At 35.7% G+C, this 25,355-nt stretch overlaps 1 protein-coding gene and 1 long non-coding RNA gene across 32 annotated transcripts in view; one reads left to right on the top strand and one right to left on the bottom strand.

Annotated features, from left to right (window-relative positions):
* Positions 1 to 25,355, top strand: part of ERC2 (ELKS/RAB6-interacting/CAST family member 2) — a 522,744-nt gene that overhangs the window by 141,779 nt on the left and 355,610 nt on the right. The window lies entirely within an intron of this gene.
* Positions 8,273 to 11,000, bottom strand: LOC308200328. Its single transcript, XR_013955485.1, has 2 exons — positions 9,764 to 11,000; positions 8,273 to 8,584 (listed from the first exon to the last, which is right to left on the bottom strand). It is a non-coding gene; the product is annotated as an uncharacterized lncRNA (long non-coding RNA).

Here is a 25,355-nt window from a genome sequence, read left to right as displayed (position 1 = left end):
AGGGAGGTATGGAGGCGAGTGGCAGCCCTCCAGCAGGTGGAAACCATTACGGCAGGAATTCTGTACTGTACAAGCTATTGTTTGTAGTTCCCGGATGAGTAAAGTTAATAATGTTTTGGCCTGCATTAAGCCACACTCCTTTCTTTCTGCATGCCTAAGTCTTCTATTTGGAGAATAGGTTTTGTTAATTGTCACTGTAGAATTTTATGCTGTCCTAAACCAAGCTCATGATCTGCCTTGAAGGGCTTCTTTTCAGAGGTAAAAGTAACCATCAAGGGTCAGTTCTAATCCTGAGCTAAAGTATTGGTAGATGAAGTGTCGGTTCCCTGCCTAAACAGGATTACTTTGTAATCACCTTGTAGTAATTAAATCAGTAAATCCTATATTAAAATAAATCTTCATTCGGTTCCTATTTACTTCATAAAAAGCGTTTATTATTTAGCTTAATAATGGTACTGTAAGGCTACCTTCTGATTTTGGATACGGTAACTGCATATGATGCAATAACATGTGACTGGAGGTCATATTGCCTGATCCTCCTGCTCAGGCAGGGCTACCTGTGGTCCCTAGGACTATGTCCAGGTGGCTTTTGAGTATCTCCAAGGATGGAGACTCTACAACCTCTCTGGGCAACCTGTTTCAGTACTCAGTCACCCTAAAAAAAAGTATTTCCTTGTATTCAGAAGAACCCCTTGTGGTTCAGTGTGTGCTCACTGCTTCTTGTCTTGGCACTGGGCACTGCAGAGAAGAGCATGGCTTCATCCTCTTTACACCTTCCCTTCAGGTATTTGTACACATTGATAAGATCTCCCCTGAGCCTTCTCTTCTGTAGACTAAACAGTCCCAGAGCTCTCATATGAGATGCTTCAATCCCTTAATTAATCTCTTAATCCTTTTATGGCCCCTTGCTGGACTCTATCCAATATGTCCCTGTCTGTTTTTTTTTTTTTTTTTTTTTTTTTGGTACTGAGAAGCCCAGAACTGGCCACTATACTCCAGGGGTGGCCTCACTAGGAGGTGAACCATTACAGGCTCATGGTCAAGTGTCAGCCCAGCAGGACCCTGAGCCCCTTTTCTGCAAAGCTACTTTTGGTGGAGGTGGAACCAGCACATACTGGTGCACGTGGTTTTTCCTCCCAAGGTGCAGGACTGGGCACTGTTGTTTGCTGAACTGCGTGAGGTTCTTATCAGCCCTTTTCTCCAGCCTGTCTAGGTGCCTGTGAAAGGCAGCATAGGCATATCACTTAGAAATCTGTTGGTATGTATTATTGTTACGTGCAGTTCAAGTGTCCCTGGAAGTTCATTAGTTCTATTTTTGTTGTTGTTGAATTGTATCAGTGTTTGTTATTCAGTAAAATACATTTGTTTTATTGTTTCAAGTCTGGAATTTTCATGATGTCAGCAAAATTGACTCGGAAAATTACTTCAAGTATAGTTTAAACTTGAGCTCATAATGAGTTTGTTTCAATGGTGAGAGATGAAGTGCAAGCAGAGAGATAATGATACTTAGGCTCTGCAGAATGTCAACTACTATTGAAAAGCATGACTAGTATATCTATTTACTAAGTTGATCTACATATATTTACTATAACAGATCATCAGAAATAAGGGGACATCTTGATTTTTTTGAGTATAGCTAATGATATTTGGGCAATGGCAAGTGGAACGGATTTCAGATACAATGGTGTTTTGTCACATGTTGAGAGAAAATTTAAAACCTACAGTAAATAAGCTGAATCTAGATCAAAACATGATGTACTTTTTGTTCAGTGTTTCTGTTATCTTAGTGATGTCAGTGTTTTCTTATAGTTTTATTTGAGTTAAAAAGCTATCATTTGAAGTTTTTATTGACAGCTGAAACAAAAAGATATAATCCTGTAAAGCAATAACTATCATGGTGGCCAGAGTTGGGAGGTCTGAAAGTGGTTTATTGCCATTAGGAGAAAAGTTTGGAGTCAGTCCTTAGAAGGTTCACCACCTGTGCTATGTGCGTTTAATTTTGTTCCATTTTAAGTGTATATATGGTAATAGTGCCAAACTATGCAAACTTTTCCTACCCTAATGTATATAGCCTTTGTTTTGATTCTGTCTTTATTAATGATGTGAAAACCCAGAGGTCAGATAAAAATGAGCCAAGGTCGGGCTACTTCTGCTACAGAACACTGAAAATGTCACTGTATTCCACAGAGAATTGAGAAAAGGAAGAATATTAGACTTGCTGAGATTTTCTTCACCATTGTGGAAAAGCTAGATATGTTAACTTTTAAAATGAAGACTTTTGCTGCTACTGAAGTGGGAAAGAGATTCAACAGCAAAAATCCTTTTTGATTTAAAGAGATGAGGCTATCATTTGTATACTTCAAGAAGTGGAAGATAGTACAGTGTTATACTATATTTGCCTTTTATCAGCAATTGGTACTTAACTACTGCTCTCATCAGGAAAAAAGCCTGATGTAAGTTGATGCAAATACATTCACCATTGTAGCTCAGTGGAGAAAAATATTAATTTCATATCCAATTGTGACACAAACGTAGCACTTTAGTGTATCATTGCTTTAGATAGCATGTGCGTAAGCTGGCAGGTGTGCTGTGTGAAGGTTAATGAACTGACACCTGTAAATGTCTACAAAGAAATTTTGTAAACTAAGCATAGTCTTGTCAATGGACAAAGATAGGTGAAGTCTGAGCGTACAGTATTTATACAGAAAACAATAAAAATTAAGAGGAAAGGTGATTATGGTAGATATTTATTGCAATCTTTTTTCTTTTAAACAAATCTTTATAGAGAAGGGCTGTGAAATGATTGACTTCTTGGCAGTTCTTTGCATAAAGAGCAAATAAATGCAGACAGGACAGAATACTTGGAGCAAAGCTGCAATCCCTTAGTTTTACTTTGTTACAATGCTGATATTTGATATCACTTGAAATGTAAATCTGTTTTTAATTTTGCAATAATAATAGTATAACTAAGGTTATTTCACTCTCATGCTTGTATTTTTCCAACAGTTTTACTTTGAAATTGTATTTTTCTATTGTTTCGTGATTTTTCTTGTTTCAAATCAGGCTGGGCCAGATAATTCAGCATGGTCTCTTTGCTGTACTGCCAGTGTATTGTTCTGGTAAATTTGTCTTTCATGCAAAGGAAAGATCAACTGCTGTAAAAAGCACTATTCTAGAGGCTTATGTACCATTTACTCTTTCTGTCACTGAAGCTGTTCACAGCTTTCTTGACTTGACGGAGTGTTGTGTATTTCAAATTAAGTTTTATCTCGAGTGGAATTTGCCAGTCGTTTCACTTTTTATGCAGTTTTCACATTCTGTGGGCCCCTGTGACAGCTTAGAATGTGAGAGAGGAGCATAGTGGCAAGGCAATAAATTGAAAGAGTTGAACTAAAAGAGCTCTTAGGTTAGCAATCTGCTATATTTAAATAGCTGTCTTTCTGAAGTAGATTTGGTACTTTACAGCTCTACTATAGCAAGTCACAGTAGTTAGGTTGTGTAGCCTTAAGGCTTCAGTAACTAAAAATCCTTGTGGACTGGCTGGCACAGACATGTGGGAGCAATCATTGTAGTTTCCAGTTGTTGCACGGAGGAGTTGGTGTTGTGCACGGTAAGCCATGAAAATAGCAGTCTCGCACTTGAAAAGAAGCTGGACTAAACAACTACTATGCATGATAGCACCTAATTAAATAAGGATATTAGCATCCTTAGAGCAATTTTCTTATAGATCTGTAGTTAATAAGAAGGCTGGGAATTTAATTAAGATGCAAGATGTTCTTAAAGGCAGAATGCTAATTAGCATTTGTTGGACTTGACTACATAAAAAGCGATTGTAACAAAGTTGTGAAATCATCTGTCTCCTTTGAAAAATGTTTGGTTTAGCTCTTTGGTCAACGGTCAAGTGGTTAATGATATTTGTGAACTCTTGAGTCAGCTGACTGTTGCACTTGATGCATTGTTGCATCAGTGGGAGATGTCACTTCCAATTTGTTTGATTCTTTGATTCTTTTCCAGTGATAATTTTAATGTTGTGGCATTGTAATTTAAATTTTAGCTCTTCCCACAAATCCTTTGCATTTGCAGTTCCCCTGCAGAATCATCTACCTTTTCACTGCTATAGCAAGAGTTGCATTATTTCTATGCAATAATTACTAATGTAGTAATACTTTTTTTTAAAGATACACCATTTTGTGCCATTAAGTAACTTGAATCTGCACAATTGCTTTTAGTTATCTGTTCTGTGAAATATGAAGAAGAAAGTCTTTGAATTGCTCCCTCTGCACTTGTGTTGAATGTGCACACTTTTTCACATAGATCAACTTACTTGCATAATTTATATCTTTTCCTCAATGTTCCTTTCCATATTTTTCAGAAGGAAATGTTGGGATATAAAGTCATGAGCATGTCAAGGTTTGCTGATGCTATTACAAATACCATATATTGTAGGTTTCTTGTTTTTATATAACCATACTTTTGCCACCTGTATGCATTCCACCAGCTGTTATTTTTTTAAAGAGTCTACATGCATCCTGATGAATTTACACTGTATATTCTTTACCTCAGACCTGTCTCTCTGTTTTAAAATATTCTTAATAGTAACTGCGAATATTTTTAGTGATAGCTTTGAGTATTTACAGAAGGTGCAAACAATAGCATGATAGAAGAAAATGATTTAGGAAAGTGGGGAAAAAAGTTTTTTAAAAATGCAAATAAATATTTCTGATGCATTTGATGAAGGAATAAGATGGTAAATGGTAGGAGACTTTCCCCAGTATAAATAATCTAAAACTTGAAGAAAATCAAGAATCAAAGTTCTACAGAATCAAAGGTAAATGAGTGAAAAAAGAGCATGGATCACAGAAGATACTGCTGCTGAAAAGCTCTGGGACAAGACCATCAGGGCTGGTGGGGAGAGCTTCTTAAATGTCTTTTAAAGCTGTGAGTTGTGCTATGGTTAGTGTTTAAAAATGTATTTAAGTATTGTAGCATTAACTTATAACATGATAAAATCAGGGAGTTAGAAGGCAAGTATTTGAGAAGTTTTGAAAATGTTGGTACTAGTTTAAAGTTGGATTGGAAAGGAGATCAGAAGATTGAATAAAATGGATGAGAATGTTTTGGTTTCTGTTTCTGCAGGAATTCTGTGGCTGTTTAGCTTAACATAAGGGGTGAAACTAGATTTGCAGAGGCAAACCTTAATTCTGACATCTTGTAATATGTGTTCTTGATATTGTTTTTGAAGCTCAGTAATGATTTTCCTTTAAAATAGGCTGTTTTTATAGTTATTCATATATGGACTGTGAATGATTGTTGCCTTTGCTAGCTTCCCTTCTAGTTCTTTTAGTTGGAAGTATTTTTGATGCAAGCAAGTTTCATGTCAGTTACTATTACCAGAACTGGCTAGAAATAGACTCAAACTATTCTGCAAATACTGCACTTATGAGGACTATTTTCTTTCTCATGTCCTTCTGCTTTTGTCTTTCAAGTTCTTCCTCAGGTCAGACAAGCATAACAGCTGTTCCTTATCTTTAAATATTACTTTCTTCTGGCTGCCGTACATTGTGAGATCAGGCACAAGATTGGTATTGGGTGGGAAGGAATGAGGAGCTTGTAAATAAAAACAGTTCTGGGTCATGTTTGCTGCATGCTTATTTTCCCCTTTAAACTGTTTAAACTGTTGAAGTGCCAAGAAAATACTTAAAATACTTTCCATTAGTTTAATTACTTTTATACTGTGTCATTTACTCATTGTTCTGAATACCATCAGAGCAATACTGGATTCTGGAATTGATTATACTATTCATAAATATTATAGCTGTTTTCCAATAATACCTAATAGAAGTGAAAAATAGTATCTGTTATATCTCTCCCCATTTCTACGCATTCATAATCCCTTGCATAAATTGTATTTTGTTATTTCCCAAGCATGCCTGATGTCTGTGGTTGAATTTAAAACATTTGTAATAAGACAGGAGAAGGTTACATCTTTTATAAAACATTATTAATATTTTTCAGTAGTACATTTGGAGGAACACTGCAGTAGAAATATTCATTGCTGAGGGCACTAATATTGCCTTTAAACTTAGGATAAATAATAAAGAAGTAAGGAGAAAAATTCTGGTAGAAATTGCTACCAGTAGTAACAGAAATTACTAAGATTGTTTTTCTTTGTATTTCCACAAAAAGTGTTCCTGATGCCTGCTTGCTATATCCAGTCTAACACAAGTGATTCTCTGGTTCCCACAGGGCTTGCATGGGAGATAGATTAATAGTATAAGGATTTGTATGGAGGTTCGTCTTTCATCTTTAAATTTAGATACACAGCAAAATCATGTGAAAATAGAGTCCTTACAGGACAAGGAATGAAACTGTAGAGGAAAAAGGGCTTGGATATATTTGATCTCCAGACTATGCTTTGTGTTTCCTTTACACATTTCAGGACAAAACATAGTGCACAGTCTTTTACTGGACCATGCATTACAATGAATTTCAAACAGAACATTTATTTTGCATATTGCTATACTTCAGCATTCTTTTCTATCTTCAAATGATTAAAACTAAACTTTTCTCCTTTATAACAGAAGGAGTAAAGTTCTTGAGATTAGAGGGTAAGAAAATAAGATTCTATCCTAAATTCTCTTCAATGCCTAATCAGGTCTGTATTATTTGAATTGGAATAAAATTATCTTTTTCATTACAATTTATTTCATTTTTTGAGTCAACTGTAAATTTTACTCTGGCTGGAAAAAAAAATCCATTTTCTTCATTAACATATACAGATATTTACCAAGATATTGTACTGAGGAACTATTTCATTTTTCTGCAGCCATAGCTGATACAAGATAAAATTGTGTTTCTCTTTATTTGCATCTGAATATATTTTTAAGCCGGCTTTATTTATCCTGAAAATAAGGTCCTGGCTGACCTTTCAATATAAGGATTGGTTTGCTTCCTTGTTTTTTTTGAAATGTTGCCAGAAATTGAAAACAAAAAATTTTGAGAAGTTGCCTTTCTTTTATCCCATTTTAGGATTTTATGCATGATTTCATAAAGTTGTGGTAAATACAATAGTACATATTTAATATAGCTTGTAGATTTGTGTTTGCAACAGACTGGAAACAATTGAGAGTAGTTTTCCTAAGCATAACCATAAACATAATGAAGTTTATCCTGCCAAGTGTCAGGCCACAAATACAGACAGACACATGTGTGGTCAACCTGCCCTCTGTTTCTAGGAACAGTGCCATTGGACCAAATAAACTAAGTTTAAATCAGGCAGGAAATCTTTGCCAGACTTGACCTAGACTCATATACATTGGTGACTCACGGTTGTTGCCCAGTCCTGCAGCTGTGTTGATCTTTGACCCACACAAAAGTTCAGGCCTGTCTTCACTGAAGTGCCAATGCCTCTGTCATCTTTTTCTCTTCCAGCATGATTCTGTGTACTAGTGGCTTGGCAGTAGGCTAGCTGATTATGCTGTCGTCTTCTGTCATAAATTTTGAAGAGGTCTGTTGCGTACCTAGAGAGAAGATAAGCATAACTTAACGCATTTTCTTCCTGGACAACGAATGCTTTCAGGAACTGTTAAAATACAAGAATGCTTTGGTACAATATGACTTTTTTTTTTTTTTAAATAAATGATTATTTTTGCATATTTGAAATCAGCTCTTCTGCTCTTCTAATTATCAAGCTAAATAAGAAGGAATGATACAGAGGATGGGAGCAGGGACAAATGACCTGTGAGGTATATAGAGACATTGTCTGAGCTCATATAGGGGTAGAAAAGCCAGAGCACATCTGGACTTGAATTATAGCAAGGGACATTGAGGGACAGGAAAAAATGTTTTTCCAGGTGCATCAGCAACAACAAAAGAGTAGGGAAAATTTGTGCCCCTGATGGATAGGAATGGATCCAGTACTATTTAACACCCTCATTAACGACCTTGGTGATGGGGCAGAATGCAAACTCAGCAAGCTTGAAGACGATAGAAAATGAAGGGAAGCGGCTGCTAGACCCATGTGGGTGTGCTGCCATTCAGAAGGACCCCTGAGCTGAGCTAATAGGAATCTCATGAAGTTCAGCACAGGGAAGTAGAAATTCTTGCACCTGGGAAGAAGTAACCCCCTGCATCAGCACACAGTCAGGGAGAACAGTCTGGAAAGCAACTTGGCAAAGGAAAGGACCTTGGGGGTTCAATGGACTCAAAGTTAACATGAGCCAGCAATGGGTGCTTGTAGTAAAGAAAGCCAACAGCGTCCTGGGTTGCATTAGATAAAACATAGCCAGCAGGCCATGGGAATTGATCCGTCCTCTCTACTCAGCACCAGTGAGACAACATCTGGAGAATTCTGTCTGTTTCTGGCCTCCTGAATATGAGAAAGATATGGACATACTGGAGCAAGTCCAACACATGAAGATGTGTTCCATCTTCCATCCATGAAGATGATTAAGAGTTTGAAGCATCTGTCATATAAGGAGAGGCTTATGGAGCTGGATGACCTCAAGAAGCGAAGACCCAAGCAGGATCTGATAAATTCCTGGTGGGATGGTGTCAAGAAGATGGAGCCAGACTCTGTTATTCACTGAAAGGAAAGAGCAAATGGACACAAATTTAAATACAGGAAATTCTATTTAAACATTAAAAAAAAAAAAAAACACCAAAAATAAACCAAAAACCAAACCAAACCAAAACCAAAAAAACCACCAACAACTTCTTTTTTATGCTGAGGGTTGTCTGGAAGGGCTGTGGAGTCTCCATTCTTGGACTTATTCAGAGCAACTAGTTGGGAGCAACCTGCTCTAGGTGGCTGTGGTTTGGCTAGGAGCATTGGACTAGATGATCTCCAGAGGTCTTTGACAGTGACAGAGGTCACTATTCTGTGATTCTGTAAACTATGTTTAAAAACGTGAGTTAGATAAGCTATAATGTTGAAAGGAAGGCTTGGGCAAAATATTCAACAGAACTAAATCTTCAGTTGGAAGAAGGTTGATCTGTTTTATAATTTTATCAATGCGTTATTACTGTAATGAATATGTTAATTAATGAGAGAAAAATGCATACAGTCAACTAACAACGCACATGAATAGTAATGACTAAATACAATTTTGAATATTGCATGATAGCATGAGAAAGGACAAGATTATCCTAGTTTTCCCTGTGTACAGGTCTGATTCTTGAATTGCACTGACTTTCAGATTGCATGGCCGCTTCTTAAAATGTCTGATGCTTTAAACATGTTTTAAGTACACTCTCAATATGTGGGCTCATTAACAGGTATCTTTTTTTTTTGTTTGTTTTCTTTTCTAGAATTTCTAGGGACATCAGCTGGAAATACAGTGATAGTAAAACCAACATGAAAAATTACTGAACATATCACATGCTAATTCTGGAGGGGGGGCGGGGAGGAGTTGTATTTTAGATATGTCTATAACTGAAGTCTGCCTTTTATTTTGTTTAGGCTTTTGCAATATTCTGGACTGATTGTCTCCAAGAAAAGCTGTCTATTAGTTGTGTTGCTGATAACTTTTATTTGAAACCTGAAATTCTCCATTGTCCATGTTGGGTTGCATAATTCTTAATCATTTTTTGTTAAAGTATCTCTCTTTTGTAGCTACTGGCAAGCTCTTTATTTAAATTTTTCAGATTTGTAAAGTTCTAATGCTTCTTAGGCAAGCGGGGACCTTGAAAGGCCTTCTGTGTTCAATTTCATTATGGAAAGGATAGTTAAAGAACAGTTATACAATAAATTCTCACCACTTACCTCATGAACAAAATCACAGGACAGCTGGGATTTTGGGCACTTTTCCCACACGCAGCCTGTGCAGCCTAGTTGCTGCGTGTCTGTCTCTGTGACTTTGGGGAGGACCTCAGGAAGGGTCTGTTGGCAGCTGCTTCTGCTTCCAGTGGGAACTTCCTCCTGTGTGGTGTGGTGCAGAGTGGTGCTGAGTGTAGTGTGAGCATGCCTGTGGTTTTAGTGTAGGACATATGTGAGACTGAAACCTTGAGGATTAAGTTCAGGTGATTCATAGAATCATGTACCTTGGGAGGGGGCTCTATGGGTTTTTCAGCCCAGGCTTTTGCTCAAACCAAGTCTGGTTTGCTCAGAGCTGTGTCCATATAAGTTTTGAACATCACGGATGGAGATTCCATACCCTCTCTAGGCACCAAGCTTGTGGTTAAAATAGTTTTTTCCTGTCAGGGTGGAATTCCCATGTTCTGGTTGTCTCATTCCTTCCCAGTGCACCCATGAGAAGAGCCTGGCTCTATGTTCTTATCCTTCTGATAAGTAATTGAAGACAGCAGTAAGATTTCCCCTTGTCCTTTTCTTCAGGGTGCACAGACCTGGGGCTTGACCTGGTACTTTTTGTGCCCCAGTCCCATGAACCATCCAGGTGAGGCCTCAGCTCATGCTGGTATTTCAATGTCTTGTTTTATAATGGGCAGTCCAAACTGGATGCAGAGCTCCAGATGTGATATCACAAGTCACAGAGGCAGGCTCCACAACCCCAACATAGGTTCTCCTCCTGTTAGATAGATGGTTTTTGTATTGCAGTGGTTTTGCCTTTGTGAGAGATTGTGTTCTCTTGCAAGAGAAGCATTTCTAGAGCATGAGTTCTGAGTTACAATGTTATTAATTCTGATTATTATTATTTGCTCATAATTCCAAGGGATTATTATTATCCTTTTATAATTCCAAGATAAACCATTTGATGAAAAACTTATATTATTATTTGATGAGTTATTTAATAGTTCAGCATACTTGAAAACCACATAGTAATCTGTAATAATAAGGAAATCCTTCCTATTGGACAAAAAGCTTTGTCTCGACTGTAGACCAAAAATGACGGGAAAATGGTTTCAGGGATTTAAATCTTATCTTCCTCCACTGAGACAGATACAGTTTTTATGATTTGAAGACCAGTCTGTTTTTCAAACCTTGCCCTGGTCAGTTGCAGGATTATTGGTAGATGGATTTTTTTGATATTTTGCATTTTCTCTATTTGCTTCTGTAGGAACACTGAACAAATGGTTTTGACAAGCAACTGCTCAAAGAGAACTTGAAAAGATGCCATGACAGTAATTTAAGTCAACCTGGTGCTGCCTGGCTTCATCTCTTCATGAAGGGCTTGGTTATATGGTTCCTTGCTTCCATCTCCAGTTACTGTATTGAGCCCCATAACCATCTCATAAGGAACAGAAATAAAGGCATAGTATACTTTTAAGTTCAGAGGCTGTATTTCTTTCATTATTTTTGAGTTGGCAGGGAAGTGTCAACAGTCACATGTCCATGGGGGTTGGCCACATGGCAAAGAATCACAATCGAATTCAGATCCATTATGTTGGATTTCCCCCATCTAAGGAGAAAGGGTTCTTGTATGGCTATAATAGTTTTAAGGGTCTAAAATGTAGTGGCAACAGTTAATGCAAAATTTTAAAATAAAAACCATCATCATTTAAAATGTCAAACGTAGCAGCTGAGAGGGAACTCAAGATGGCAGCTGTGATGTGCCATATTGATAAATCAAAATAATAAATTCAAAACATATGTTATGATCCCAGTAATATAATCCAGATTATGTGCTAGAGGGTAACAGTTGTGCCTTTTGAGTGCTAGAAGTTTATTTTGCCTTTGACCTGATGCCTCAATGTACACTAAAGGTAGAGTGTTGCTATATAGGGATAAATCCTATTTGTGTTAGATTGGTACTATCAACCAAAGTTTTTGTTCGAATGAGACACATAAGTTTGATCTATAATGTAAAACTCCATAAGATTTACATTTCACTTTCTTTGTTGTGTAAGATACAGACTGAACTTAAGGTACAACATTTAGAGGGAGAAAAAAAGCTTCTTGCTGTGGTAGAGCCTTAAATGAGTGAGAACAGTTTTATACAAGTGATGAGAACCTCCTGGACATGATTGACTTAAATTAGCTTGATTGCTTTTTATGAATTGCAGCTGCACTACTTAGCATAAAAATGCAAAACATCCAAAAATCATTTGCCTTGCAGCGTAATAGAAAGATGGTTTTACTTAGTCTTTAAGATGTTTCAAATGTTTATTCTACACAGATTCTCTGAGAATGGATCCAGAACATATCTAGTTACAGAGAATTAGTACAGATATTGTAAACTTTGAGAAAATTAATTAAGGAAAATATGCTTCTTTATGAATTACATATTTAGGATTTGGGTATTTTTGCTTTTAACTTTGTTAGTAAGTTAAACAGTTCAAAGATATTTGTTATAGTGGTATAATCAGGCATCTGCTATTAAAAGCTGAAAGAGACTAGAATTTTTCATGTGATGTACAATTGTCTTGCTGAGCAGTGACATAGTTGAAAGAGAAATCCTGAAGTTATGTTATTTTTTTTTTTAATAAATGGAGAAAATTTTAGGCTAGTGTTGTGCATTGCAACCCAGTTTTGAAATCTTGACCATGGAGAGGTTGCTACCATTATTTTAAGGGCTGTGTTCTGTATATTGAGCTTTGAGATCTGATGTCCATTTACTATCTGAATTTCCGTTTTGTAGGACTGTACTGCTATAGGATCGTACTCAGAATCCTGTCCTTGTTTCAAAGCCTTTTAATTTGTAGTGGCTTAATGATTTATATAACATGTGACCTTGAGGCTAATTAAGTGCTACTTTGTATTCCCTGGCTGCTTAATGTTATCTTTTTCACAGGAAAAATATTCATGTATGTAACACTTACATCCTTTACTGTCACTAATTGTAACCAGCAATTGTGCTGAAGAAGAGCCTTTTTATTTATGCCAAGTAATAGATTATATTAAAGAATGAGATTACCAGAACTCCATCCATTTGGACACTTTTAAGTGTTTTGATCAGGGATGCATACATTAAGATCAAAATCTTTTACTTTTTAGGTTGATTTGTACTTATGTGTTCCTAGGATAATGATGCCCATTTATCTTTGAACAGACTCTTGGAATTAAGATGTTCAGAATGGAAATATAGACATCTGAGGGTAAAACTAATGGTAAAGTTTCAGGGCAAATGTCTGCAAATGGAAATAACTTGTATATTTATTTGTGTGTGTATCTATATATAAAACATGTTAAAAAAACCACAAAGTATGGGAACTACTTTATTACTATGAAAAAACAACTTGTTCTCCTCAGGTTTATTTTTTTCTAATATTGAAAAATCACATCTATATACAACATCCAGCAAATAAAGTTTTAGTTTTCTTTACTCTGTCAGATCTTGCAATTCAGTACAGTGATGAATGAGGGGGGAGGGTTATATTTCTTCTTGCATCAATAATAGAAGGGTTTAGGAAGTTTCAGTTACAGGGGCACTTAATTGCATCTGTGAAAGCAAACTTGCAGGCTGCAGAATTGTTACTGAGTGTATAATGCATGCAGGAAGGAAGAACAAAGGCTGAATTTCCCATGCTAGATTTAATTTTCAGCAATGATAAGCCTAAAAAAAAAAAAAAGTTAATCGTAAAGAGGTGGAAATTGAAGAGGTTGATACACCTGTGCATCCATGGATGCGCTTTTGTAATGCAGCCTTAAGGTAGATTGACATTTAAGAAAACTGTAAGAGGTTGGTTTTATTTTATAACTACTAGCTCTTTACTTCCTTACTAAAGGAGTTATTGGAAATTAATTCCTCTGAAACATTTTAAACTCCAAAGTGCTTATGCATTTTGCCATTTACTTGAAATGTGTGAAATGTGTGTCACTACATGAGATTATTTAGGGAAAGCCACTAGGTTTACGACAGTTGCAGAGAGAAATATTAGCAGTTCTTTAACATATCCTCTTTAACTTTTAGGGTTGGAGAGGTGGTGATTTTTTTTGTTTGATTATTTTTTGCTTGTGTTTGGGATAGTATTGTGATACTCCCATGTATGTACCAGTAAATATAATTACATTAGTGTAGTAGAGGATCCTGTGTATTTAATCTATGTCTGACTTTACATTAAGATTCCTTCTGTGTGCTGGCATTTTCCTGTTTCTTGAAATGTGTCTTTAGTTTCTCAATCTTTTGAGGAGATTGGAAAAAGGAGCAGAATTTCACCCACGTGCAGAATAATCTGTCTGGAAAAAAGATTACTTTCAAAATGCTTTCCAGGAAAAGAAAAACAGATGAGGAATGATACTTGTTTTATTTATTTATTTATTTATTTTCAGAAATTTCTTAAAAGGCAGATTTATAAGGCTCCATGTTAATGTCAACTGTCAGAGATTGGGAAATGAATTTTCATACTCAGGTTTCATTTCCCTGACTAGTAAATCTGTTTTCGCAAAGCTTCTACTTCTGTGTTAAATTATGTATGCTCTGATTTTTTTCAGCAGTAATATTTGTTTACACATGCATATGTGAATATACATATATATAATTAATAAATCTATAGACTAAAAATAATATTAAGACTGATTAAGCAACAAATATTTAAAAAATCCATCTTTCTTGCAGTGAGGTATATAACTTTCTATGGCGTATTAGCAAAATCTTTTCCATAGTCACTTATATCTTCATATTTAAGGATGACCTCAGTTCAAAGGGTTGAAATCCTAGAAGACTTAATTCTAGAAGTATTTCAAAGACATACTTTCATGTACAAAATCTTTTAATAAAAGTCTTTTGAACATATTCTATTCAAAAAGCAGGAATTCTGGTGATACTCTATGTGGAACAAAACAGTAACTCAAAGTTTGCAGCTTCATTGTTAGCATAAGATTTAAAATAGAATTATACCACTTATATTCCCAGATTGGATAGCAAGCTTAAAAAAATAAAATAGTAAAAATCCATTTGTAACTGAAGTAAAAACATATTCTGAATATCTTTGAATTTGGAATAAAAAAATAATTCTCTCATAAAAACCTTTTCTTTTAGTTTTTTTTTTCTTTTTTTTTTTTCTTTATATTTTTTTTTCCTGAGCCCTATTGTGTACCCTTTTTGGTTATGAAATCTGTCAAATAGACTAAAACAGTATCTTTCTTTGATAGGAGTGCTCATCCTGTAGGCAAAGAAAATATGCTGTGCTTTATCTAGCTGTATGTTAGTAAGGCTTTTGATGCCATATCATTATGGAAATTACCGGAGTGAGTGAAAATTGGGGCTCATCCAAGAACCGGATGAAATATTGGCAAATAATAATTGGCTAACAGTTTAGATAGTATGGAAAGAAAAGCCCAGGTTGGTAGAAATTACAGTGGAAGCCTCTCAAGACCTGATATTGCAATGCGGCTCACTTAATATTTTTATTACATAGCTTGCCAAGCTTTGGAAGCATACTCATGAGTTGAGTTATCAGAGATACACAGGCTGGAGCCACTAGTGATCTGAGGAGATTTGGATGATCTTGAATTCTGGAGTGATACAAAAAGAGATGAGATGTAGTACAGACTTCAGGGTTATGCCCCTAAGAATTATAAACTAAAACTTCCATAATGTAAATGTTGAGGTGAAGGTAGTAACAGCATATCAGGAGACTGCTGTTAGTCACACACAAAATGTGGCTGTGGAAAATCTGATCCTGGAATGTATCAGACGAGAGACTTCTGGTAGAGATGGGGAAGGTCTTAGTGCACTTTGTGAAATCTCACATGGAATGCAGTTTATGGCTCTGGTTACACAGATTGAAGAAATATCAGTTCAGAGTAGGTGAGGTGGAGGAGTTAGGAAGGCTGGAGGATTGATCAGGAAAATGGAAAAACTAAATATTAAAAAGGTTTGGCTCAATTGAATCATTTAATAGTGGTTTGATTTTCAGGGGTCATTTAAGCCAACCTGTTTTGTTTATCAGTGCTATTAACTGGTGACATCCCTCTTTCTTTCAGTTATGCTATATTTGTTAAGGGACAGTAATTTTCAGCTGAGGGATGAATGAGGCAATGTAGGTGTATCAGTCTGAGTTTAGAATCCTGCAGCTAATGTATGTTACTTCATCATCTATTTTGGTTGCTTATTTATTACTTACATGTCATAGACCAGAGTTCCAACAATTTTCCAGAGTTTTATATGGAAAAATCTGTAGAACGATTCTTTCTTCTTCCCTCCTTGAAAAATGCAATCTATCTGAGTTTACATGACCAAGAATGGTCATAATTTCTGTTCAAACTTTTACCAAATTCACCTTTTATAGTAAACCAAGTCAAGAGAAAGTTTAATTTTGAAAGACTCTGATAAAAGAATGATATGAAACATCTTTTTAAAATTTCTTGGATAAGCTTTTACTTCAAACTTTAAAATATGGGGAACTTTTCACAGTCTACCAGAGTAGGGATTTCACTTTCTAGGGATAATAATCAGATTTTTATGTACTGCTTACAATAAGGCTAGTAGAAATCGTTCTGAAGTATATCTACTCATAAGATGCTGCACATCATGTTTCATTTTTCCTTCTAACCTATTGTAGTAAAGTGTAATAGCAATTCTTTAATGTCTCTATCAGAAGCGTTGAAAATACTCTACAAGCTCCAAGTGGGAGAACTGCCATTATGGGACTCTGGATCTTGGGAATTTTTGGAAGAGGTTCTGCTTCTGAAGGAACTGTGTGGTACTTCCAGAAATGGCTGAAAAGGTCTTCCTGCGCTGTCCTGATTCAATATTCCATTGCCCCATCTACTTAATCTTTTTTTGCCTTTTTGGCATAATACACATTTTTGTGTACCTCCTCCTCAGGTTTTCTGTAAGGCACTTTTCAGAGTTTTTTAATAAAGTGTTGAAACCTCACTGTACCTTTGTGAGGCAGGTATAGTGGTTATCTTTACATTATGGAAAGGAAAACCATCTTGCTTAGTTGAGGTGTTATCAAAGCTGGGTTTATTTTCTGACTTCAAGTTAGAAAAGTTGTAGATAATGAGGACACTAATTACTTCTACAGATACTAATGGAAAATAGAAATGGAAAATGGAAACCCTCACATAATTGTATGCTTTGTTTCACCCAGGTATTTTTCCTTAGAGCGAATAGTACATTGAATCAAGTTTATCAAAATCTAGGATACCTCTGCAGGAATTAGGGGGTCATGTTTTACAAATCTGGAATTTGTTGATGTGTAACAGTCTGGTCATATTAGATATATATTAGCCACATTTTTGTTTCTGATTATGATCTTTGTAAGACCCTGGGTTCCTTCAAGGGACTGAGAAAGGGAGAAGGAAAAAATTCTTTCAAGCTATTCCAGTGTAGGTTATTGTGGTTTAATGATTTTTCCATACAGGTTCTAATGCAGCACAGGATCAAGCATGGATGTGTAGTTCATGAAGTTTCTCTTTTTGAACAGTTAGAAAGTTTACATGATAACCAGTATTGTCTTGGACATTTTGGAGAAGGAAGGAATATGATGGCATACCGGAATTTATGGTTAACAGTTCCAAGAGTTCTTGAATTTCTTGTACTCTGAAGAATCAGAGTTGGCTTTTATTCTCATTGAAAACTGGTGTATGAGGATTATCTTTCTCTGTTTATTTAGTCACTGTGTCTTGGCTGTCATTGTTGGCTCTTGTAGGTTGTAGGGCTTTGTCTGACATTAATTTGAGAGTTATTTCACTTCTGGTTCTTTTTCTGAAAATACCACTTAAACATTTGACAGTGTAAAAGCACTTTTATGATAGCTTGTGTTCATATCTAACTTCACATTGTTTAGTGTCAACACTGTTAAGAAAGCAGCACATACCAGTTTTCCTTTATCTTTCTTCTTCAGATGCTATTCTGTCCTGAGAAACAGTGTGTCTCCCAGCTGGAATATGATTGCGGTAAACTAGTAAACCCATAACTTACAGCTGGGAAATAAATGAAAGATCAGATCTTGAAATGTCACTGACGTGCTGCTAGAAGATCTAGCTGACTGGATTCAGTTTAAATACTTGACAAACTAGACTCTGCTAGTATGCTAGAAAACCTGCAGCTGAGACTTATTCATGTCTGACTTCATCCCTGCATAAGTTTTTGTTTTTAATTTACTACGTAACCTGTATTATAAGCACTGTACTTATACAAAGGATAAAATTATTGCTTTTATGTCCCTAGTTTAAATCTTACACTTTCCTATTATTGTTGAATGTCATTAATTATCTGAAAATTTTCAAACACTTAGAATATGAGTTGAAGATCCGCTTCATGTGATAACTGAAATTTTGAAGACTATGATACCTTCTCCAGTTCCACCTAAAATGCCTCAAGAATATTACTGCAAAGATGACATATAAAAGGAGTTATCAATTTGGGACAATAGCTACTAAACTAATTAATTTGGTAACAGTAGACTATAGTCCTTTCTTGAGATACAGAGTTAGACAGCCTTTCTTGGTCTAAGTAGTCTCTCTATGTCCAGATTTCATATTTCAGTCTAGCACAGACTCTGGAAAGTAGTTTGGGAGTCTGTTTCCTGCACCTGAAGTAAATATACTTGCAATTTGTATGACAGGAAAAATGGCTGCACTTTTGTTTCAGTTGGACTCCAATCTGCTTTTTGGTTCTTGTTATTAATAAAATAGCTTAGCAGTATTTCCAAGCCTTATGATCTTCAGCTGATGGACCACCTTCTGCCTGTAAGAGATCTTTGAATAATAATTTCCAGAATTAAATTAATATGACACAGCATTTCACAAAACAGTTTCTTAAGGGGCTCAGAATACCACTGAATAATTATTAGTTTCCATAAATCTGAAAGCTACTCAGCCCTCACATTTTAAATCTTGCATCTTTTGTTGAGTCCAAAAATCAGAACATTATAAAAATATTTCAGATTACATTTAAATAATTTTTCTTCTGTAGGGATTTTTAGATCTGGTTTCTTTTTCTCTATGATTGTAAAGACCAGATTTTTTTTTTTTTAAGAGTTTCAGCACTTATTATATCAGACTTGAGATTTTAAGAAAAATAAGTAGTTATCACATGACTCACAGTATGATTTTAATCTTCTTTTTAAGCCACTTGCAAACTAGCCTAGTGAAGTTATTTGTCCAGGGTACTAGTAAGGGCTTCATTTGTACTAGTACAGATGAAAAGATAATACCATTTCTAGTACTCTGGAAGGTCCCATAGATTAGATAACAAGTATGATGCTGCTGCTATTAGGAGGCAATTTAACTTCCTTCTGGGTAAGGCACTGATGGGAGAGGTTGAGAGAACTGCTTGTGCCTGATCTCTTAAAAGACTAGACTGACTAACTGACAAGTTCCTCTGTCAGACATTTGTTGATAAAACCATCCAAAGTCACTGCTGACTTTGCTGTTTTTTCAAGTTGAATTTTTGCTAAAATCAAGTAATTGTCATCCACAGGTCAGCTACATATTGCTTCGAGTTCTGTTTTGGTCAGAATCCTTCATTTTGGATAATAGTTTGTTATTATAGTCATAGCGTTTTCCTCTTGTATCAGGTCATAGAAGAATGTCAGTTCTTTGGTATTCTTTATTCTCAGCATAGAGCTGTTTTCCACAAGTGAGCTATTAAGTGAGCTTCTGTTCTTCTGTCTTATCTTTAATGTAGAGTAGTTGACACAACCATTCACGTGAGAAGCAGTAACTTGTGAAGATATCACACTGAAGTGATGCTGACAAACAGTTTTTAATTAATTCTTTCAAGAGGCCTAAACAATTCACCAGTTCTAGCTAAAAATATATAATTAGCTTTTTTTCCTCTTTCACCTAGTATCAGAAATTTTTTAATTGCTGTCCTTTGAGTCTGATTTTTTTATTTTTTTGCTTTACAATCTTGGACTTAAATTTTCTTCTAAAGTTCAAGCTTTACCTACTCCCAAAAAAGAATCTCAATTTTTGCTCCTCCTTCAGTCAAAGCAGACTTTGTGAACTGAACGTATTAAGCACTTTTCCATTTCTCTCAAGTAATGTGTTAATCTTCAAGATGCTAACAGGAATCATCATCGGTAATTGAGTTTGGAATGTTTGTTTAGGTCATTTATATCACTGGAACCTTGTTATGGAAACATAGTTCTTTTGGGGTTTCATCACTTAGAATTAATCAGTGATAGTATCAGCAGCTGATGCTATTAAATTCTAGCAAAAATGGTTATTTTCATCTAGTTAGGTCAAAAATAAACCTCATTTAAAAAAAAAAAAGCTGTCATTAGAGGATCCTATTCTCCTTATAGCAGGATTAATACCAATTTTTATCTTTGATTGATTTGAGACCTGTATTTATTAAGTTGTCACTTAAATCAACCTACCACTTGCAGGAAGCATAAGAATTTGCTGTAGACAGAATGGATGTTGCCTTTGCTCAAACCAGGCTTCCCATTAAAACAAGATATTGTCTCTGAGAATGGTATGCAAACTTTGCTATTATTATGCCCTGAATAGCTTGGAATGTTCTTGCTAGGAGACCTCTGTCATTTTTTAAATCTTATTAATGTCTAGTATATTCTTTTACCAAGAATGTACCTTACTGCATGCCAAAGTAGTCTTTTTAGGCTCCGTTTAGGGAACTTTCAATCATTTTTTAATTGCTTTTGATATCACTCATTAATTATTACTTCTATCAAACATTTTTGAATATACGATTCAGCTCTGAGTAAGGAATTCAAGATTTATCCTGAGATAATCTGTATCTGCATAACTTCCAGTTTTATTTCTAGAAAGAAGTAATTTAATTATCTAGTCTCTGAATTTTCTCTCATTTTTTGTTTTAGAAGACCTGACTTCTGAATTCCAGGAAACTTGTATCCTTGGCCTAGTAGAACAAGGAATTTGTAACTTGCCTGCTAGCACATGCATCTTTTTATATTTAATATTTAGGTAAGAATTCAGCCAGCTAGGGTTTCTACTATTTTCATTCTTTTTCTTTAAACCTTGTTGTAGAAAGGTCTGAATACTACCAGCTCTAGGAGAAATCTGTAAATATCAAGAATATGCCAGATATTGGCAAATTGAGTCTTCTGTAAGGTTTTAAATTTTTTTTTTTAAACCATGAGAAGAACTTCTTTTATGGACAAGTCACAAAAATAGACAAAATGGATCTATTAATTTCTGTGACAACTTTTCTCTTCAGAACATTACTACTGGAATGCCAAATATTCCACATAATCTTTTTGTCCATCTAATGTAGTAAAACAATGTACTCTGTTCTCATGTGAAGCAATTATCTTGTATTTCTCACAACTGTTCTTCTGTTGGTGAAAACAAAACAAAAACTCTGCTCTGCTCCTCAGAAACTGAAGTTTTAAGGATAGATTTGATGCTAACGCTGATGTTCTATCATATGCTTGTGGATCAGTTATCCAGATTTAAATAATCTCAGTAGCTCAGGGGACCTTGATAATCTCTTAGCTAAATCTCACACATCCCAGTATCTAAAATTCTAAATTAATAGAAGTCTGGTATATCTCAGAGATGTATCAAATCTACTGTGTACGAACTAGACAATTGGTGTGAGCTTTGTTGTGCATCAACTTGTGTAAGATGCACTACACATGAGTTTATGCAGGAAATCCAGCATGTCATCTGGATTGCTGTGCATGCACAGATCATGTATGCAATAGATTTTTATTAGATCTTTATCAGACACTTTCTCTTGCATCTGACTTATGTTGCAAGGGCCCTAGATATGAGAGATTCACTCTTATCTCCTAGGGGGCAGTTCTCTGTGCGCTGCTGCAGATCCCCCTTGTAAGGAAAGTGTAGAACTTTCAACCGGTCTGGCAGAGTTGCAGGTGGCATGCTGCTCCCTGCTCTGTGCATCACTGGATGAGGGCAAATCTGCAGAATTACCTAGAAAGCTTAAATACAAATTAGCTGTGTAATGCTGAGATGGTGCCTCTTCATTTGAAACACCTGAGGTCACTTATTAAAAACCAACAAAATATCCTCCCCTAAATCAGAAAGTCCTAAGTGTTATTTCTCTTTGAAATAGCAGCACTCACAGACAGGGACCACCATTTCAGAGAACTCTGGAAGACTCTAGAAGCCACCGAAGAAGACTGAAATGAGCAGTAGTAGGTTTTATTTTTATTTTTATTTTTTTTGGGGGGTGGTGGTGGTGGGTTGAAGTAAGGCAGTTGTCCTGGCTTATTTGCCCTGAAAGCCAGAGCTATGGAGAAAATTTTGGGTTCTAGAAGAGCCCAGAGAACTAAAGGTTTGGGTTGAAAACAAGTGAAAGAGCTAAGCAGAACTGTAACACTTCACTTGCTGGTTCTCAAGATAAATATCAAACCAAGTGAAGTTTATTGCTGCCAAAGGAGATTGTGCAGCCTGGCTTATTGGGAGAGAAAGAACTTCTCAGGTTTTATATTTGGGAAGACTTAGAAGTGATTTTTTAATCAAAAAGGTTAAAATTGGTTAGAAACTTACTCTTGAGAGAAATGGAGCAGTTTCCAGAGAAAAGGCAATGCATTTGTCTCTGAAAGAACGTGGGCAGGAAAGATAACAATAGCCAACACAGGATACTTCTTGAAGAAAAAACTGTTAAATTTAAAGTAAACAATGTATGTTTAGCTTATTATTTTAACCTTCTTCTCTGTTCCCTGTGTTCTTATGAATAAATGAAAAATACTGCCCAATCTGTTTTATATCACTGTGTTTATGAGCTGGCTGTAGATTCTGCAAGATAAGCCTGTAGCCAAGCTGATTCCAGCTGGACCTACTGATGAAGGAGTATGTGATAGACAAGTGGGTGACATCAACAGGTGTTCCAGTCCCAGAACAGGGTGAATCTCGCCTCTCCGAGATGGGAGAGGGAGTGGGGTCAAGGGTACAGCTCATCCCTGCCAGTGTAACAGAGACTCTCTCGTTTGGTTGGAGGGGTTTACCTACAGGCTGCTCCTTTGTTTGAATGTCCTGAGCAGGTTACAAACTTAAATGTGCTTTACAAAAATCACTTCCATTGCTACGTCAACTATTTGTAATAATTGACTTCTGCTATTAAGAAAAAATTAAACTGAGAAAAACAGTTTGTATAAAAATTCTGTTTTCATTGTGTATGGAGCTAATGGCTATTTACTGATGGTTTTTATATTATTGTGGAATTCAACACTTTTTTTTCATGAAGCAGTTAAATGCATTGGCATGACTTAAAAAAAAAGTGGCCTTTTAATTCACTTTCTATTAATCTGTTAAAGTATAATAAAATTTGAATGTTATTGGGTACAGAAATTTCAAAAGTTAAAAGCTACTACGATTGATAGTTTTGTAAATTGGTTTTAAGTATTTTGAATTTATAACTATCGTTATGTTGCTAAATAACATTGACTCTGGAATGACTGACTTCCTTTTGCAGTAATTCAAAAATATTATGACAGCTATAGTTTTATAGTGAGCATAAAAATCAATGAGGTAAGGTTAGTGTTGGAAGTTTTATTAACAAAAACTTTAAGTATTAGCACATGAGTTACAATTCCCATGCGTTTTCCAAAATTTGCTGGAACTGAACTGAATATTAAATTCTGAACTTTGGACTAGCCACTTTAAACTACCTAATTTTATCGGTAGGAGTAGGCAAACATTTATTTGAATAAAACAGCTGGTAGGCAGTTGGCTGTGTTGATATCAGAAATCAGTCAGAAATCTTTGTGGCTATGATGGTTCACAAGGATGAGTTTTGAACTGCCCGTGGGAACCATTTTGTTTCTCAGCTGCAATCTGTTTCAGCTAAGATCTTTTCTAGTGTGGTTTGTTGAATCAGTAATACTGCTTTTCTCTTTTAAAAGAGTGCATAATCTGGACTTGTGGGAAAAGAAAGAATGAAAGAAAAATCAGGGTTGATTAATAGACACTGGCTGGCTAAGCCGTTAGGGAGAGAGGCTGGGATCTTTGTGGAACATATAGATGCCATCTTTTGAGGTGTAAATAGAGTAAGTGCATTGGATGCGTTGTGCCATCATGTGGTTCTCCCTTCCTTTCATGTAGAGATTGAAAGAGCTTGTGATGGTGATTCTATGGGGATAGTAGTATGAGATAGCATGAAATTGTTCTGATGTGAACAGGCATCATCTTCTTGTGTTGCTCACACCCTCTTATGTTGCTCACTCTTTATTTAGATCAGCTGGAAGGTACTCAGCTGCTTTACATCCCTGTCCTTTTGCCAGTTCTTAATGTCATGTGTAAATATGGATGAATAAGTACAGGCATGAAGATGTTTAATAGTTTGGTTCTTTGATTAACTGAAATGGTTCCAAAGGATGGAAGAAGGAAAAAAAAAAAAAAAAAAAAAAGGTTGCATAATACACTAAGGTAACAAGTAGTAGTACAGGAAAGTGTCAGCAACCTTGTGGAGCCTGTAGTGGTCATCAGGAAGGGAGAGAATAATAGTACAAAAGGTCAGAAAACTGGTTCCTGGATGCAGTGGCACATACTGACTGCAGCGTGTGCTGGAACAGAAGTGGGATTAGGAGGGAGAAAGACAATGGGTGCTAGTTTGCCTTCTGTTACCCAAGGGATGGTACTACCTTATGTTTAATGCTTGACTAGTAACGTCAGAATTACTTTTAAAAAAATAAAAAAAATACTTTGCTCTAAATGTATTAATTTATGCTGGTACAGTAAATAATAATAAACAGCGAAACACAGTAGTGCTTCTTCACATTTTACTTCCACGTGGAGCTCCATAACACCAAAACCACTTTCATAAATGATATGTATACTATGGCATGTAAGTTAAACAGTTAACAGTAAGGGACTTCAAGAAATAAACGTCACTACTGGAGCTGGTCATGAGTGGCAGGTGATCACATGAAGATTTATAAAGTTTGACTTTGAATTTGGCAATTTTTGCCACTTACATGAACTTTTCTTTAGGATAGCCCAATTTTGGATTTTTGTGAAGTGCTGTATATTTCCAGAGCAAGTGACAGAGTTTATTGTATTAAATAGTTGAAATAGGTAGTTGCTGAGGAAAAACAACTTAGACAAAATTGAAAAGCAATTTACTTGGACAGAGGTCTTTGAAATGGTTTATGTGCTAGCTATCAGGTCTGGTTTGGCTTTACTTTCCTGGAAAATGATGGTATTCTTCAGATTGCCAAGTTTTACTAGTAAATGTACTGCCAGAGCTTGGGAAAAATAAGTGAAGGACTCTTAAAATTACACAGTGTTGAGTGAAAAGCCAAAGAGAGAATTTTTGTGTACCAAAAATCCTTATCCTTTCAAATATAAAATATATATATATATGATGTTGTAAAATGATCTATATTTAATTTCCTTTCAGATCGTTTAAAATGCCATAGATGTAAAAGGAGGAGTAACAAAGCAGCAGACATTTCTCATAGTATACTGGCATGCTCTATTTAGAATATTCATTGCCTCATTATCTTTTCCCTGAAAATGGTACGGTGAAATCACATCTCCCAAAAATAATTTCTGATATGGGCAAATCCATCCTGGCTGTAAACAAAGTAGTAATTTTTGCTTCTTGTCT

Source organism: Anser brachyrhynchus (genome assembly GCF_964034855.1).
Source record: "Anser brachyrhynchus genome assembly, chromosome: 10".
Lineage (NCBI taxonomy): Eukaryota > Metazoa > Chordata > Aves > Anseriformes > Anatidae > Anser > Anser brachyrhynchus.
This window is presented reverse-complemented; position numbering and strand designations above follow the sequence as displayed.